Genomic DNA, 15,506 nt, shown 5'->3' on the forward strand with positions numbered 1-15,506 from the left:
CACTAGGGGGCCTGAGGAGCCCAAGTTTGGAAGAGTGTAGTAAAGTCATCATAGCCTGCCCTGTCTCTGGGCTATGAGTTCTGTGCTGAGCATCTAGACTTAGATGTCTACACTGCAGCTGGGAGCAAGCCTTCCAGGTTGGGTAGACAGAGCTCTGCTCAAGCTAATGCACTAAAAATAGCAGTGTGGACACTGCAGCACAGCTGATGGTGGCACAGGCCAACCACCTCAGAACAGGCCCAGGGGATCGAGTGGATTTGTACTTGGGTGGCTAGTGTGTGCTGTCCCCTGTCCCACCATGTCTACAGTGCTAGTTTAGCATGCTATCTTAAGCAGAGCTAGCGCATAGATGTCTATCGGGGCTGGGAGGTTTTCTCCCAGCAACAGTGTAGATATCCCCTTTGAGTCACAGCACAGATTCTCACTCTCAGTCTTTAACAAAATTAGATTTTTGTATTGTTCATTTATGCCTTTTGCTGAATATGTTAAAGAAAATAAAAAAGCACCCTTGTGGGCAAAGTGAGAAGAGAAGGGAACTGGAGGGAAATGAGAGCTGATACTCCTTTCTCCTTCTCAGAGATGCTGTCCCTCTAGGACGGCATTCAGTCATGCCTGTCATGGAAGTTTTATGGGGGAATATTGCATCATTGCTGCCCATGCATACTATTCTGCAGCTCTACTCTATGGAGGTGTAATAAGCCACCTTCCATTAATGCTATATTCACAAACTCAATGCACAAAGATAAACAATAAATCACAATAAAGCCGATTCTCAGTTTTTGCTGTTGCATTTTATTAATTACTATTTATTTGTTGAGACGCTCCAATGATGCAAAGAACACAGAGGAAGAGACAATCCTTCTCCTCAGGAATTTGTATTCCAAGGGCCAAATCCTGCAGGCTTTACTTCATCAAAACTCCTCCTGCAATCAATAGGTGTTTTGACTGAGAAAGGAGTATGAAAGAACTGCAGAGTTTGGCCTTTAAAGTAAAAGGTAAGGACAGATTTTTAGTTAGGTATGCACAGTTAAATACCCAGTGCAAGCATAAATCATTTATCTGTAATAGTAATCCCAAAGTAGGGCAGTCCTTTTACTTGTGGATCAAACTCTATTACGCTCATGCATTTTGAGTAGTACCTTTCTCCATAGATTGTAATGGGACTCTTTATGGAGTAAGGTACAGAATATGTCATATGGTCTTTTTTTTAATATGCCTTTTCTAATATAGCAGATTGATACTGAAAAATGTGTTTAGAGGAAAGAGGTGAATAAAAAGAGAGTGGTTGGGTAGTGGGCCGAGAGGGAGGTAGTTCCAACCTCAGCTCCAATCAACAGGTATATAACACATTATGGGTAATTTTCTTAAGAAGGTTTTGTGATTTTATTCTGTGTAAAATGTTTAGCTATTCTCAAGAAGAAAGCAGGCTTAGTCTGTTTCTACAGAGAAGTATGCGACACTTCTTGTTTTCACACTTGGAAACTTCTCAGGTGGGAGCCTAGAGACATCAAAGTTAATTATAAATATCCTCTCTAAAGCATGTAACATGGCTCTAAAGATGGTACCCTGATGAGGATACAGTTAGAAAAATTGGCTTTAAAAAACACATTTAGAGCTCACAAATAAATAGTTTCTTTTGAAATCCCTGTGGGATCTTCCCACCTACTGGGTTTAACGTTAGATTCCAATGGCATTGTTGAAAATGAAAACTGTTTGTGCTTTCATCTCTTTTTTATATTGGAAAAAAAACAAAACAAAAAAACCCCTTCTCTAATAAAAGGGAAATTGCTTACAGTTTCTGGGGAGAATGCATTCTTTCCACACGATGATCACCTAGAATTTCTCATCATTGGTCATTCTTTCTACTCCCCTAGTCAACATATGAAATGTGCAAAAATCTTTCAATTATTATAATTATTGTTGTTGTTTTGGTTGTTACTCTCTGTAATTTTAAATCAAAGTTGAAGTTTTATCTTTTTCTCATGGGGGATTAATTTGGCTTTTCTAAGGCAACAGTGATGAGTCAGTTTTAACTGTAAATGACAATAGTGGAATGGAATGGCCCTCTGTAAAGTAATAAAAGCAAAATAATGAGTTTTTTTATTTCTAGGTCACCTTTTCAAATCAAGGTGAATCTGGTAGTGAAGTGAACCTTGGCTCTCATCCTTCCAGATACTAAGCATCCTCAAGCCCTGCTTACATAAATGGGAGTTGAGAGTGCACAGAACCTGGCAGGATCAGGCCCCAGAAACTGGTTAAGTCTGCAAAATACTGATGGAAATCTCATAAGAAAAGCTTTTCTCATTGTATCTTGGCTCCTCCAGTTCCAGATAGATTCCCAATATACCAAGTTATGCAATAATAAAAGTAACAGAAAAAAATTACTGAACATTTTCCCACCACCACCAAAAAAAAAAAAGGTTTATTTTTAGTTTTATGTGAAGGCTTCATCGTGTTCTTAATGTAGCTTAACAAATTCATCCACTATCTTGTTATATTTTCTGTGTTAGGGGACAGATCCTAAGAATTGCTGGTGCTCACACTGTTGTTGACTTCAAAGGGAGTTTTGGGTGCTTAGAGAAAGGGCAAAAGTCAACAGAAGAATTGTCAGGATTTTCCATTAGTTTAATTGTATCTTAACTGCTGGTCTGGATAACTTCAGGTGAGCAGGATGGATCTACCTTTCTTCTTCTCCATCACTGTCAGGACTGGCTAAAGTGTTTATTTCTCTTATTGAAGTGGAGTGATTGACCCTTAGAGTTTATTGTTAGGATTAACATTTTTCAATCCGTCAGCAAGTTTCTGAAATATTTCAAGTAATCTCTTTTTTAGAACAGATGATAAAACATCCAGAAGCCAAGTCCTGGGGAGAGGATAATGGTAGATTGTTATTATTCATATCTATCTTTGAGAGAACTGACTTTCTATTTTAGAGTGAGTCTCAGTGATTCATCTTCTACCTTGTTTTTTTCTATGCAATCTGGAAAGAAGTGTGTGTATATATAATATAGAAATATATATGTGACTCAACTCACTGAAAGGAAACAATAGTAAATACATGTATGATTAACACTCTTTTCTTTTCTCCACATGGGGAGGGCAGCTTCTTTTTTAGGGGCTGATATACTATGTGACCTTCCTGGATCTCACATGTTGTCAATTACCTATCGAATGCACACAGATCTTCATAAATGAGGAATGATTGAGCTGGAAATTTCTGACATGAAAAGTATTAAGGTTAAGGTGCACTGTAGCAACCCAAGTACAAACATTTTACTTATGGAGGAGCATTAGCAGAATGCATTAAAAAATTGCATGAGACTGGGGGAGAGGAAACAATGTATCTAATGGCTTTGTTTTTTTACTATATTGATTTTCTTGTCATCGACCATGAAACAACCCCTGTAGCTCTGACCTCCTTTCAAGTGACACCTTTAGCAAGATAGGAGCACTTTCATTCAAATAGGTATTTGCAATAAGGGGAGCACTCATAACATACTCTAATTCTATTGACCTTACTTGGGGAGATGATTACGGCAAGGCTAGTGAAAAGTGGAAATGTGGATTGTATTTTTCCCTGACAGTGAAATCTGGCTAAAGATGATAGCACAAGGTCACAAACAGATGCAGAACCGAAAAGCTGTTTTCTTTGTATCATAGAATCCTAGAAGTTGGAGACAGAAAAGACTTAGTAGTGTGTATTGTAAGTGACAGGGGTCCAGTCCTGTTTTCATGGTGGGGAGGAATGGCCTGTAATGACCAGAAGTTTAGAATATTGCCTAGAATTTTGTGCTCACTGTCAACTGTGAGCAAAATTTTGTGAGTGCAAATGGTATTACTTTTCCTTCAACTATTTTTTGTCTTGACTACTTAGGCCTCCACCTCACAATGTGGAACATAGTAACTGAACCCAACATGGAACAAAAAAAACCCATGGAAGTCAGTGGGGCTCCAAATGTGTGTGTCCATGTGCAACACAATGCAGAACTGGGTCCATAGATTGTAAAGTCTTCTGGGAAAAGACTGTCTCTTACTGTGTGTTTGCACAGTGCCTAGCGCAATGGGGTCCTGATCCTAGCTGGGGACTCCAGGTGCCAATATTATTTTTAATCTCAATCAGTAGTTCTCAACCAGGGGTACATGTACCCCTCGGGGTACACACAGGTCATCCAGTGGGTACATGAACTCATCAAGATATTTGCATAGTTTTACAACAGGCTACATAAAAAGCACTAGCAAAGTCAGCACAAACTAAAATTTCATATAGACAATGACTTGTTTAGACTCTTCTATATACTATATCAGTGGTTCTCAAACTGTGATTTTGTTTTAATGAGGTTGCCAGCACCAGCATCAGACTTGCCGGGGCCTAGGGCAGAAAGCTGCAGCCCGAGCCCTGCCATGAAGGGCTGGGCCAAAGCCCAAGTTTTTAAGTGAGGTGACACTTAGAGTACACAAGTCAAATCAGACTTCTGAAAGAGGTACAGTAGTCTGGAAAAGTTGAGAACCACTGATCTAAATATGTGATCAATTCTGCAAATCAGGTAAATAGGTTCCTAAGGGTCAGTGTTTGTAACTCACAATACCACTGTTGAGTCAAAGAGATTCTTCTTCATCTGCATTGACAGAGGCATGCGCTTCTGGGCCCAAAATCCTGATTTTCTACCTTGCTGATGGACATGATGCTGTACATGCATTCAGTACAACGTAATCTAGTCCATTTTCTTTCTAATGTACCCATCCATCTTATGTCTTGGGTGTTTCTATGGTATACCACTGTGGTCTGTAATGTCCCAATATGGCACACCGATCCAGGGCTGGCCTTACCATGAGGTGAACTGAGGCAGCCACCTCAGGTGCCAGACTGTGTGGGGGGGGGGGCGCCACTAGGACCCACAGTGTAGAAAAGTGTGTCTGCTGCTGGTGTATATATATTCTCTCTGCTCTAAATGCACAGAGATGGTGGAATGCTGTGCTAGAGGAAGGAGGGCACAAGAGACATATTAGGCAGGCAGGAAGAAAGGTGAGAGGGAATAACAGAAAACAGCAGGAGCTGCAGGGAGAGAGAGGAGGAGGAGAATCTTATATACCTCTCTAGCACCCCCCAGGAGCCTGGACTGATTAACACCAGCTTCTCAGGGAGCTTCCTGTTTCCTGCTGCTTCTCTGAACCCACTTGAGGAGAACAAGCAGTCAACTGAAGTAATGGGAGCCAGTTAGACCCTTAAGATGCTGATGTCTTCTCTCGCTCAGGCCCTGCTACCAACCTGCTTATTTGTCCCTTTCAACTGAGTGTTGAGAGACACTATAGCTGGCACAGAACAGCAGTCATGAATGAAAGAAGAAAATGACTCTCTAGGGCAGCATTCAGAAAAAGAAAGAAAGCAAAGGAAGCTTTTGTATCTAAGCAGGAAGAAGCTCTCCTGAGATATATAGACACAGATGTTCATGGTGAGCCTTCTGGCCCTGGTGAGGATGTGAGTGGTGAGGAGATGCCTGATCTTCCAGGTAGTCAGAGTGTAGGTGACCTGGCAGCTACTGCAGCATCCATATCTCCATCTCAAATGGATGATACCATGCACATTCCTGAAGAAAAGTGTAGATCAGAGAAGAGTGTGGTGGAGGCACAGGAAACAGCTGCTGATGAGTTTAGTTCCTTAAGTCTAGATGATCCAGGACTGTGGACCCATTTGAGCAGTAGCCTGGGGGACTTCCTTATACTGCATGGGCCACAGCAAGTGAAAAATTCTTGCTGTGACCCATGAAATTTAATGAAATAGAAGTTTCCATCCAACACATTACTGGTATGAAATCCCCAATGGTGACAAAGTGGAGAGGCCATGGTTTGTGTATTCAAATACCCAGAATGTTGCATACTGTTTTTGTTGCAAACTCTTCCAGACTAATGTTCCAGCCACATTGGGTTCTACAGGAGCAAAGGACTAGAAAAATCTGGCTAGAAATCTGGCATACCATGAGAAGGCAGCAAATCACCAGAGAGCATTCCATAGGTGGAAAGAGCTTGAGATGAGACTAAGGTTAAAGGCCATCATAGATGATCAGCATCAAAAGAAGATTGCATCAGAGTCTCTTTACTGGCAAAATGTTCTGAAAAGGCTTATTGCCATTGTGAGAATGCTTGCTACCCAAAACCTAGCACTGTGTGGCACTTCAGATCAGCTGTATCTACCAAACAGTGAAAACTTCTTTAAAATTGTGGAGCTGATGGCTGAGTTTGATGCTGTATTCCAGGAGCATCTAAGAAGAGTCACCACCCAAGAAATGTACACACACCACTACCTTGGAAAAACAAATCAAAATGAGTTATACAATTACTGGCAACAAAAGTCAAACAGAAGATTGTGGCAGATCTGAAGTCAGCAAGATATTACTCTTATTCTGGACTGCACACCTGACATCAGCCATATGGAACAAATTACTTTAGTGGTGTGTTTTATAACAACAACAGAACCTAGTGAAAATGTCCCTGCAATGGTGACTGTCAGAAGCTGATGTGACAAATGTGTTTCTTAAAAGCTAGAAGATTCGGGAATTGCAATAGCTGACATGAGAGGTCAGGGCTACGATAATGATGCCAACATGAGAGGAAAGAACAGAGGAGTGCAGACACGGATCTGAGAGTTAAACCATCGAGCTTTATTTGTCCCATGCAGTTCTCATTCATTGAACTTGGTGGTCAGTGATGCAGCATCAGCTTTTAGTGAGGCTGCTGAATATTTTAATGTAATTTAAAGCATCTGTGCATTTTTCTCTGCATCAACTCATCAAGGGCAAATTTTGAAGCAACATCTGGGAACATCCTCTCTGACACTGAAACCACTGAGTGCCACATGATGGGAAAGTCGGATGGAGGTGATAAAGCCTATCAAACACCAAATTGGGAAAATAGATGATGCCATAGTAGCCATTATGGAGAATAATGCTATGACAGGAACTGTTCATAGGAGAACAGTGGCAGAGGGAAATGGAATCACCAGAAACATACATAACTTCAAATTTCTGTATGGCTTAGTGTTGTGGCATGACATACTGTTTGAAATAAATGTTGTAAGCAAGAGACTCCAAAGGTGCTGACCTTGATATATCTGGAGCAATGAAACAACTGGACAAAGCAAAGTCATACCTACAGTCTTCCCGGTCAGATGAAGGATTTCAAAATGTTCTGAAGAGTGCACAGGATAATCCCATAAGAAACTCCAAACAATTCAAAATTGAATTCTTGAACTAGGTGCTAGATTGTGCAATACAGTCACTTGAACGTTTCATGCAGCTCAGGGAACACAGCAGTATATTTGGGATGTTGTATGATATTCCAAAACTCCTCACTATCACTATACCTGAAGACCTACACCAGCAATGCAGGGCACTAAAGACAGTGTTGATACATGGCGGCATGCACCATATTGATGCGAGTGATTTAGGTGATGAACTGAAAGCCCTTTCAAGATACATTTTAGCAGGATCAACTCCAAAGGCTTTTCTGAAATATATGTGCACAAATAAGACTACCATCCTTTTTCCAAATGCTTTTGTTCCTCTGCACATACTTCTAACACTTCCTTTACCAATTGACAGTGGAGTACGCAGCTTCTCCAAGCTGAAGTTAATAAAAACGCATCTATGCTCCACAATGACTCAGGAGAGGCTGGTCGGCCTTGCAACCATCTCAATAGAGTATGAGCTAGCCCAGACTGTGGATCTTCAGAAAGCAGTTCAAATCTTTGCAACCAAGAAGGCACAGAAAACACCACTTTGATTATTCAGATACAAATGCCAGTGTTTACTATGCAGACAAGAAAAGTTACATTTGCTGTTCAGATGTTTGAAAGTTAAGTGTTACTTAAAATTTTTGAACAAGGCATTTTAAGTTGTTAGTTCTCCTTTATTGGAGTAGGTAGCAGAGCAGTACCATGAGAGGAGTGGAACAGGAAGGAGGCAGAATTGAGACCTTTCAAAGTTTTGGCCCAAGCGAGGGGGCGTGGGGTGTCATTTGAGCTCCTCGCCTCAGGTGCCAAAATGTTGTGATTTTTTAATTAACAAAGAATACTTAGTATATTTGAAAATATTGATACTATGAGCTTCTGTTATGTCTTTCAGATAAAATTGTATTTTTTGGTTATGACAAATAACCAGCCTTAACTATGCTGAGCAATTCCTCTGGTGTTTACACCCTTTAAATACTTATATAAAGTAATAATATCTTTAGTTGTCATTACCTACACTATACCTGTGTTAATTCTTTTATCTTGTCTCATAGGTCAGTTTCTCACACGTTTTACTACTTTTTGTTGCTGTTCTTTAAATTCCCTCCAGTTTGTTCGTAACTCTTTGAGATGGCCAAAACTGAATGAAGCACTCTACATATGATCTAACAAGAGCCATATAGAAATAGACTATCAACTTCCAGCTTGTGAAGTATTGTTTTAAGCAATTCATTAAAGGAGTCAACATTCAGGATTCCAGTACATGATGGATATATTAAAAAGTTAGTTCTCTGATTAACTGCTTATGTCCTTTACATAGATAAGCAAATGCATTAATCTTCTTCAGTCATTAATGCTATGAAGTCTATATTCAGACCATATACTGGCCTCAATCCATTCCTGAGAAGTCTGACAGCAGACAGAAATGTTCAAGCAGATGTCAAAGTGGTTATGTTATTGATGGTGTACCTACTAAGTAGTAAGGATAAAATGGGCAGTGGTTAACATCTTCTAAATACAGTTGATTTAATCATTCTGGAAATGGTATCCAAAGGTTTTTCAAAACAATACATATAGTTTAACAACATAGGGCCAGATGCATAGCTCCATTGACTTCATTGATCCAGATCCTTCTTATGTAAACAAGTACAGTTTCCTTTAACTTGGGGTATGTCTACATACTCACCAGACTGGCAGGCAGCGATCGATCCAGCAGGAGTCAGTTTATTGCATATAGTCTAGATGAGATAAATCAACCCCCAAACACTCTCCCGTCAACTCCTGTACTCCACCGCCATGAGAGGTGCAGGCAGAGTCAATGGGGGAGCAGCAGTAGTTGACTCATTGCTTTGAGTAGGTCTACGTACGTCAGCTTCAGCTACGTTATTCACACATTGAGCCATTACACACATTGAATCTATTTCCCCATGTTAAGTATTCTCACATCTCTTGTCAAACTATCTGTAATGGGCTATCTCGATTATCACTACAAAAGTTTTTTCTCTTAATTAATTAGCCTCTTAGAGTTGGTAGGACAACTCCCGCCTTTTCATGTTCTCTGTATGTGTATATATATATCCTTACTATATGTTCCATTCTATGCATCCAGTGAAGTGGGCTGTAGCCCCCAAAAAGCTTATGCTCAAATAAATTTGTTAGTCTCTAAGGTGCGAGAAGTACTCCTGTTCTTTTAACTTAATAGAGTGATCATTGTTTACATGAGCTGAGGATAGGGTGACCAGATGTCCCAATTTTATAGGGACAGTCCCAATTTTTGAGTTTTTTTCTTATATAGGCTCCTATTACACCCCACCCCCATACCAATTTTTCACATTTGCTGTCTGGTCACCTTAGCTGAGGATCTGGCCCATAAATCCTCACATGCATTTAATGAGCACACATTTGGATATGTGGACAGAGATTTAAAACTGTCATCACTTGCCTTGTAAATGGTACCAATATGGATTATACCCAGTTCTTAAAATTAATTTGAAAACATTGTTAGATAAGTGAAGAGTTGGTGAAATTCACTCCTATACAGATGAGCAGCACAAGGCCTATGTGCCAATTAAGCCCTCAAAATAGGACTCAGGTAAGAATTAAATAGTGCCTGTTTGCTGACAGAAATTAATTTCACCCTGTGTGGGTAACTTGTGGTTAGATCATACATATGGGTGCTCAGATATCTTCAGAAGTTTCAGGAGCAATATGGACTTTGTGAGAAATTAGTACTGGATACATTTACAGCTGTACTCAGTGTGACCAAACATACCTCTTTATTCACACCCTACACACTATTGTAATTTTTGTACAAAATATAGCTTATGAGGTATCATTCAAAAATTAATTAACTTGCTGGTCAATAATATCATGGTGAAATGTGTGTGGCAACATTATTTGTGAAGTTATGAACATAAGGTGACATTATAACTGAAATGCGTTTACCAGACAAGTCTGGGGAGGTAAACCTGTTCCTCAAAGTTAAAGGACAAGCTAATACCTCTATCCAGGTGTCACCAAACTTGATTGGCAATCACCTATCAAGTGGTCATTCTTGGGCAGCAAAGAGGGGCAGGAACAGATTGATCTGTATTTTAGCAAGCAACAGCATGGGACTTTTCACTACAAGACTCCATGTCTCTGTCCTCACAGCAGGAAGGAATTTTATATAGGGATAACACTCAGGAAAATGCATTTCAAGGGTGATTAGAGTGTCTCTCATTCTTTCTCTGCCTAGCTGTCCCTTTTAGCTAACAAGACAAAACGACCAGTGTTTGACTTTGAGAGGGATCCTGACATGAAAATTTGGTGAACAATGCTGCTGGGAGCACGTGGTAAGGATTTTGCCTGGAAACAAGTCTAATTTGTTAATTTTTAGCTAATACGAAGCTTTTTATCTTTATTTCTCTTGCAACCATTTCTGACTGTAACACCTTGTACTCACTTAAAATCCGTTTGTAGCTAAATAAACTTGCTTTATTTTTTTTTGTCAAAACTAATCATAGAATCATAGAATATCAGGGTTGGAAGGGACCTCAGGAGGTCATCTGGTCCAACCCCTTGCTCAAAGCAGGACCAATTCCCACCGAAATCATCCCAGCCAGGGCTTTGCCAACCCTGATCTTAAAAACCTCTAAGGAAGGAGATTCCACCACCTCCCTAGATAACCCATTCCAGTGCTTCACCACCCTTCTAGTAAAAAAGTTTTCCTAATATCTAACCTAAACCTCTCCCACTGCAACTTGAGACCATTACTCCTTATTATGTCATCTGGTAACACTGAGAACAGTCTAGATCCATCCTCTTTGGAACCCCCTTTCAGGTAGTTGAAAGCAGCTATCAAATCCCCCCTCATTCTTCTGTTCTGCAGACTAAACAATCCCAGTTCCCTCAGCCTCTCCACATGTCTCATGCTTTCCAGCTCCCTAATCATTTTTTTCCCCCTCCGCTGGACTCTTTCCAATTTTTCCACATCTTTCTTGTAGTGTGGGGCCCAAAACTGGATACAGTACTCCAGATGAGGCCACACAAATGTCGAATAGAGGGGAATGATCACATCCCTCCATCTGCTGGCAATTCCCAGACTTATACAGCCCAAAATGCCATTATCCTTCTTGGCAACAAGGGCACACTGTCGATTCATATCCAGCTTCTCGTCCACTGTAACCCCTAGGTCCTTTTCTGCAGAACTGCTGCCTAGCCATTCGGTTCCTGGTCTGTAGCAGTGCATGGGATTCTTCCTTCATAAGTGCAGGACTCTGCATTTGTCCTTGTTGAACCTCATCAGATTTCTTTTGGCCCAATCCCCTAATTTGTCTAGGTCCCTCTGTATCCTATCCCTACCCTCCAGCATATCTACCACTCCTCCCAGTTTAGTGTCACCTGAAAACTTGCTGAGGGTGCAGTCCCGGCCATTCTCCAGATCAGTAATGGAGATATTGAACAAAACAGTCCCCATGACTGACCCTTGGGGCACTCCGCTTGATATCAGCTGCCAACTAGACACGGAGCCATTGATCACTACCCATTGGGCCCGAAGATCTAGCCAGCTTTCTATCCACCTTATAGTCAATTCATCCAATCCATACTTCTTTAACTTGCCGGCAAGAATATTGTGGGAGACCATATCAACAGCTTTGCTAAAATCAAGGAATAACACGTCGACAGCTTTCCCCTCATCCACAGAGCCAGTTATCTCATCATAGAAGGCAATTAGGTTAGCCAGGCATGACTTGCCCTTGGTGAATCCATGCTGACAGTTCCTGATCACTTTCCTCTCCTCTAAGTGCTTCAGAATGGATTCCTTGAGGACCTGCTCCATGATTTTTCCATGGACTGAAGTGAGGCTGACTGGCCTGTAGTTCCCCGGATCCTCCTTCTTCCCTTTTTTAAAGATGGGCACTACATTAGCCTTTTTCCAGTCATCCGGGACCTCCCCCAATCGCCATGATTTTTCAAAGATAATGGCCAATGGCTCTGCAATCACATCCTCCAATTCCTTTAGCACCTTCGAATGCAGTGCATCCAGCTCCATGGACTTGTGCTTGTCCAGTTTTTCTAAATAGTCCCAAACCACTTCTTTCTCCACAGAGGGCTGATCACCTCCTCCTCGTGCTGTGCTACCCAGTGCAGCAGTCTGGGAGTTGACCTTGTTCGTGAAGATAGAGGCAAAAAAAGCATTGAGTACATTAGCTTTTTCCATATCCTCTGTCACTAGGTTGCCTCCCTCACTCAGTAAGGGCCCACACTTTCCTTGACTTTCTTCTTATTGCTAACATACCTGAAGAAACCCTTCTTGTTACTCTTAACATCTCTTGCTAACTTCAACCCCAAGTGTGATTTTGGCCTTCCTGATTTCACTGCTGCATGCCTGACCAATATTTTTATACTCCTCCCTGGTCATTTGTACAATCTTCCACCTCTTGTAAGCTTCTTTTTTGCATTTAAGATCAGCAAGGATTTCACTGTTAAGCCAAGCTGGTCTCCTGCTGTATTTACTATTCTTTCTACATATCAGGATGGTTTTTTCCTGCATTCCAGTGTTGTGTTTAAACTGAACTGTTTGGTAACTCCAGTTAAAGCAGCAAATTGTTGTACATTGATCCCTTACAATGGACCTCTAATCTGAACTCCCCAGGAGAGGGCTGGACAGTGAAGAATAGTTGTTTCTGGGGAAAATTCAGGACTGGGACTGGGTTGAAGTAATCCTGTAGGTAGTAAGCAAGGCTGCTGGGGTCAGAGTTGCTGGACCAAGGCTGTGGCTATATACAGATATTTAGGGTGTGACCTGAATGTTGTTTGGCTTTTTGTGAGCGATCTGGTTAGAATCAACAACAAAGCATTGTGAGGCACCGAAGGTTGCAGGGCAGGGTGTTCCAGGGTGACATAGCTCCCCACTGATCTGGATTGCACCCTAGAAAGTGTCACTCAAGCCTTACACAAGAGTTCTGTTAAAAGAAGGTGCCAACAATTGAAAAAGATTTACAGAATGGAGGTTTATGATACAGCATGCTGTGGCATTTCATTACAGACTGGGATCACAGCAGCTAGTCAGAAACATATACTGTTGGAGGAAGAATGGGAACCTGAGATGAAGAGAGAGAGGGTGCAACATACACACACTGGGAATAAGGAGCATGGGAGAGCAGAGTCAGATTATTACTATACAGGGATGTTACCTCTGGTGTGTTGCACTAAATCTAGTATGGGTAATTATATTCTGCAAGTCTCTGCCACTTGAGTTAAAGAAAAATAAACAGCCAAGTGACATACTTCTGTGGTTACAGTGGCACCACTGTATTCTTCTGTACCTCCTGTTGTACAGTGTTCGGTGTGTGTTTTTAGAAAGTCTTCTGCTCTATCCCAGGGACAGACCCATTTCAGGGATGTTTGATGAGATTCCATTTTTCATAGCCAGCTATCCATCTAGGGCAGTAACTCATCTCCAACTGTGCTTCACAGAAAGGTGGAGAGTCTCCTATAGTTCACAGTTATGGCCTAACCTGACCACAATGGGAGTTTCTTCTTGCTCCTGTCAATCAGTGATTATCTTACGTGCCGAAGCATGAGGGTTGAACCCCTTATACACATGTGGTTATTTGTATCTTCCTCTGAAATGGAACCATCTCGGGAATTTGATCAGGACACAAGAGCTAACAATGCTATATAATAATATACATGTTATATTATCCAGTTCTTCTTTTTACTGTTTTTGTTACAATAGTGCCTAAAGGCCCAACCAGGGTTGATTCTCCAGTATATAGGAGATTACAATTTAAAATAAAAGATAGATACATAGATAGAGACACCCCAGCTTGCCTTGAACCAAATGTTCATATAGCCAAGCCCCACATCACTAATCATTACATCACCTGTTTCTTTCCTTTCTATTTATCAGGGATATAGGTATATTTTACATGGGAGAACCAGAATGGAACACAATATTCCAAGTCAGGGTGGGTTATCATTGTGTTATATATTATTATAATATTCCCTGAATTACTGTCTCACTCATATTTTATATAACATAATCTTTTGGTTTTGACCAATTTTTAGCCCATTTTGTACAGGTGATGGGTTGCAAAGGGGCAGTAGCACAGTCCAGACATTTGAGCCTTATTATGGGGGGACTGATGCAGAACAGATATGGCTGCCTCCTCCCACCTCAAAATTGGCTCTTTGCTTGTGTATTCTGAGGGGATCTATCCTGTGAAAGACCCTTCCCTACCTGAATCTGGGCAGAATCACAGGAATGTAAGAATTACCCTAGGGAATTAGACCAGTGGGCCATCTAGTCCAGTAACCACAACTATATTTGAAGGACAGAAAACCCACAGTAGGCAAATGTGCAATATTGTGTTCCCAATAAAGTCTCATCCTCGCCCCTTTTAGAGACTTGTTTAAGATTTGAAATAAGACATTTGATCTTTCTTCTAAAACTACTTTTAGCAATAACTATTATAACTTTGGATATTCTTGTTATCCACAAAAATGGCCAAACTCTCTTTAAACTTTGCTACATTCTTGACTCAAATGGCATATTATGGCAATGTGTTCCACAGTCTAATTATGTGTTGAGCCAATAAAAAGTATTTATTTTTATCAATTTTGAATTTACCACCTTTCAATTTAATTGACTGTCCCCTTGTTTTTCTAATATAACAGGGAAAACAGAATTTCCAGATCAAATTCTTAATACCATTAATTATTTTACATACTTTTATCATGTCCCCTCTTATTCTACTCCTCAGTAAAGTAAAGAATCCCAATATTTTCAATATCTCTTCATATGGCAAATTTTCTATGCCTTTTTTCGTGTTAAACTCTGAACTGCCTACAGTCAAAGGGATGATATAACAATGTTGGCTGCCACCCAAGAGCCCTTTCCTAGCCGGTGGTCACTCTTCTGTGCCCTATCTCTGTTTTCCCCTTCTTTGGGGCTTCTTAAACAAGCCCTCCCCAAAGTCTCCCACACATTCATAACTCTTCTTGGAGTCTGGTTTCTTTATTCACAAAGTTCCAGAACAAAACAAATCTTCTACCCAGCCTTAAGCAGCACAACTCCTCCTCCATGTGGTACTGTCTCAGCTGGGTCATCTTCCCCAGTCCATGTGCCACACAGTCTCCTTAGCATCTCCAGATTACTGCTAGGCCTCCTTTCTCTGGTAGTCTCAGCTATACTCTCAACTGCCAATTCCCTGCAGCTTCTTGCTGCCTTTTGTATGGGAATCACCTGATTCCTGTCACATAGGGCCCAACATGTAATCAGGGCTAGTTTAGACCC

The sequence above is a fragment of the Gopherus evgoodei genome, chromosome 4 (assembly GCF_007399415.2).
Source record: "Gopherus evgoodei ecotype Sinaloan lineage chromosome 4, rGopEvg1_v1.p, whole genome shotgun sequence".
NCBI classification, from domain to species: Eukaryota; Metazoa; Chordata; order Testudines; family Testudinidae; genus Gopherus; species Gopherus evgoodei.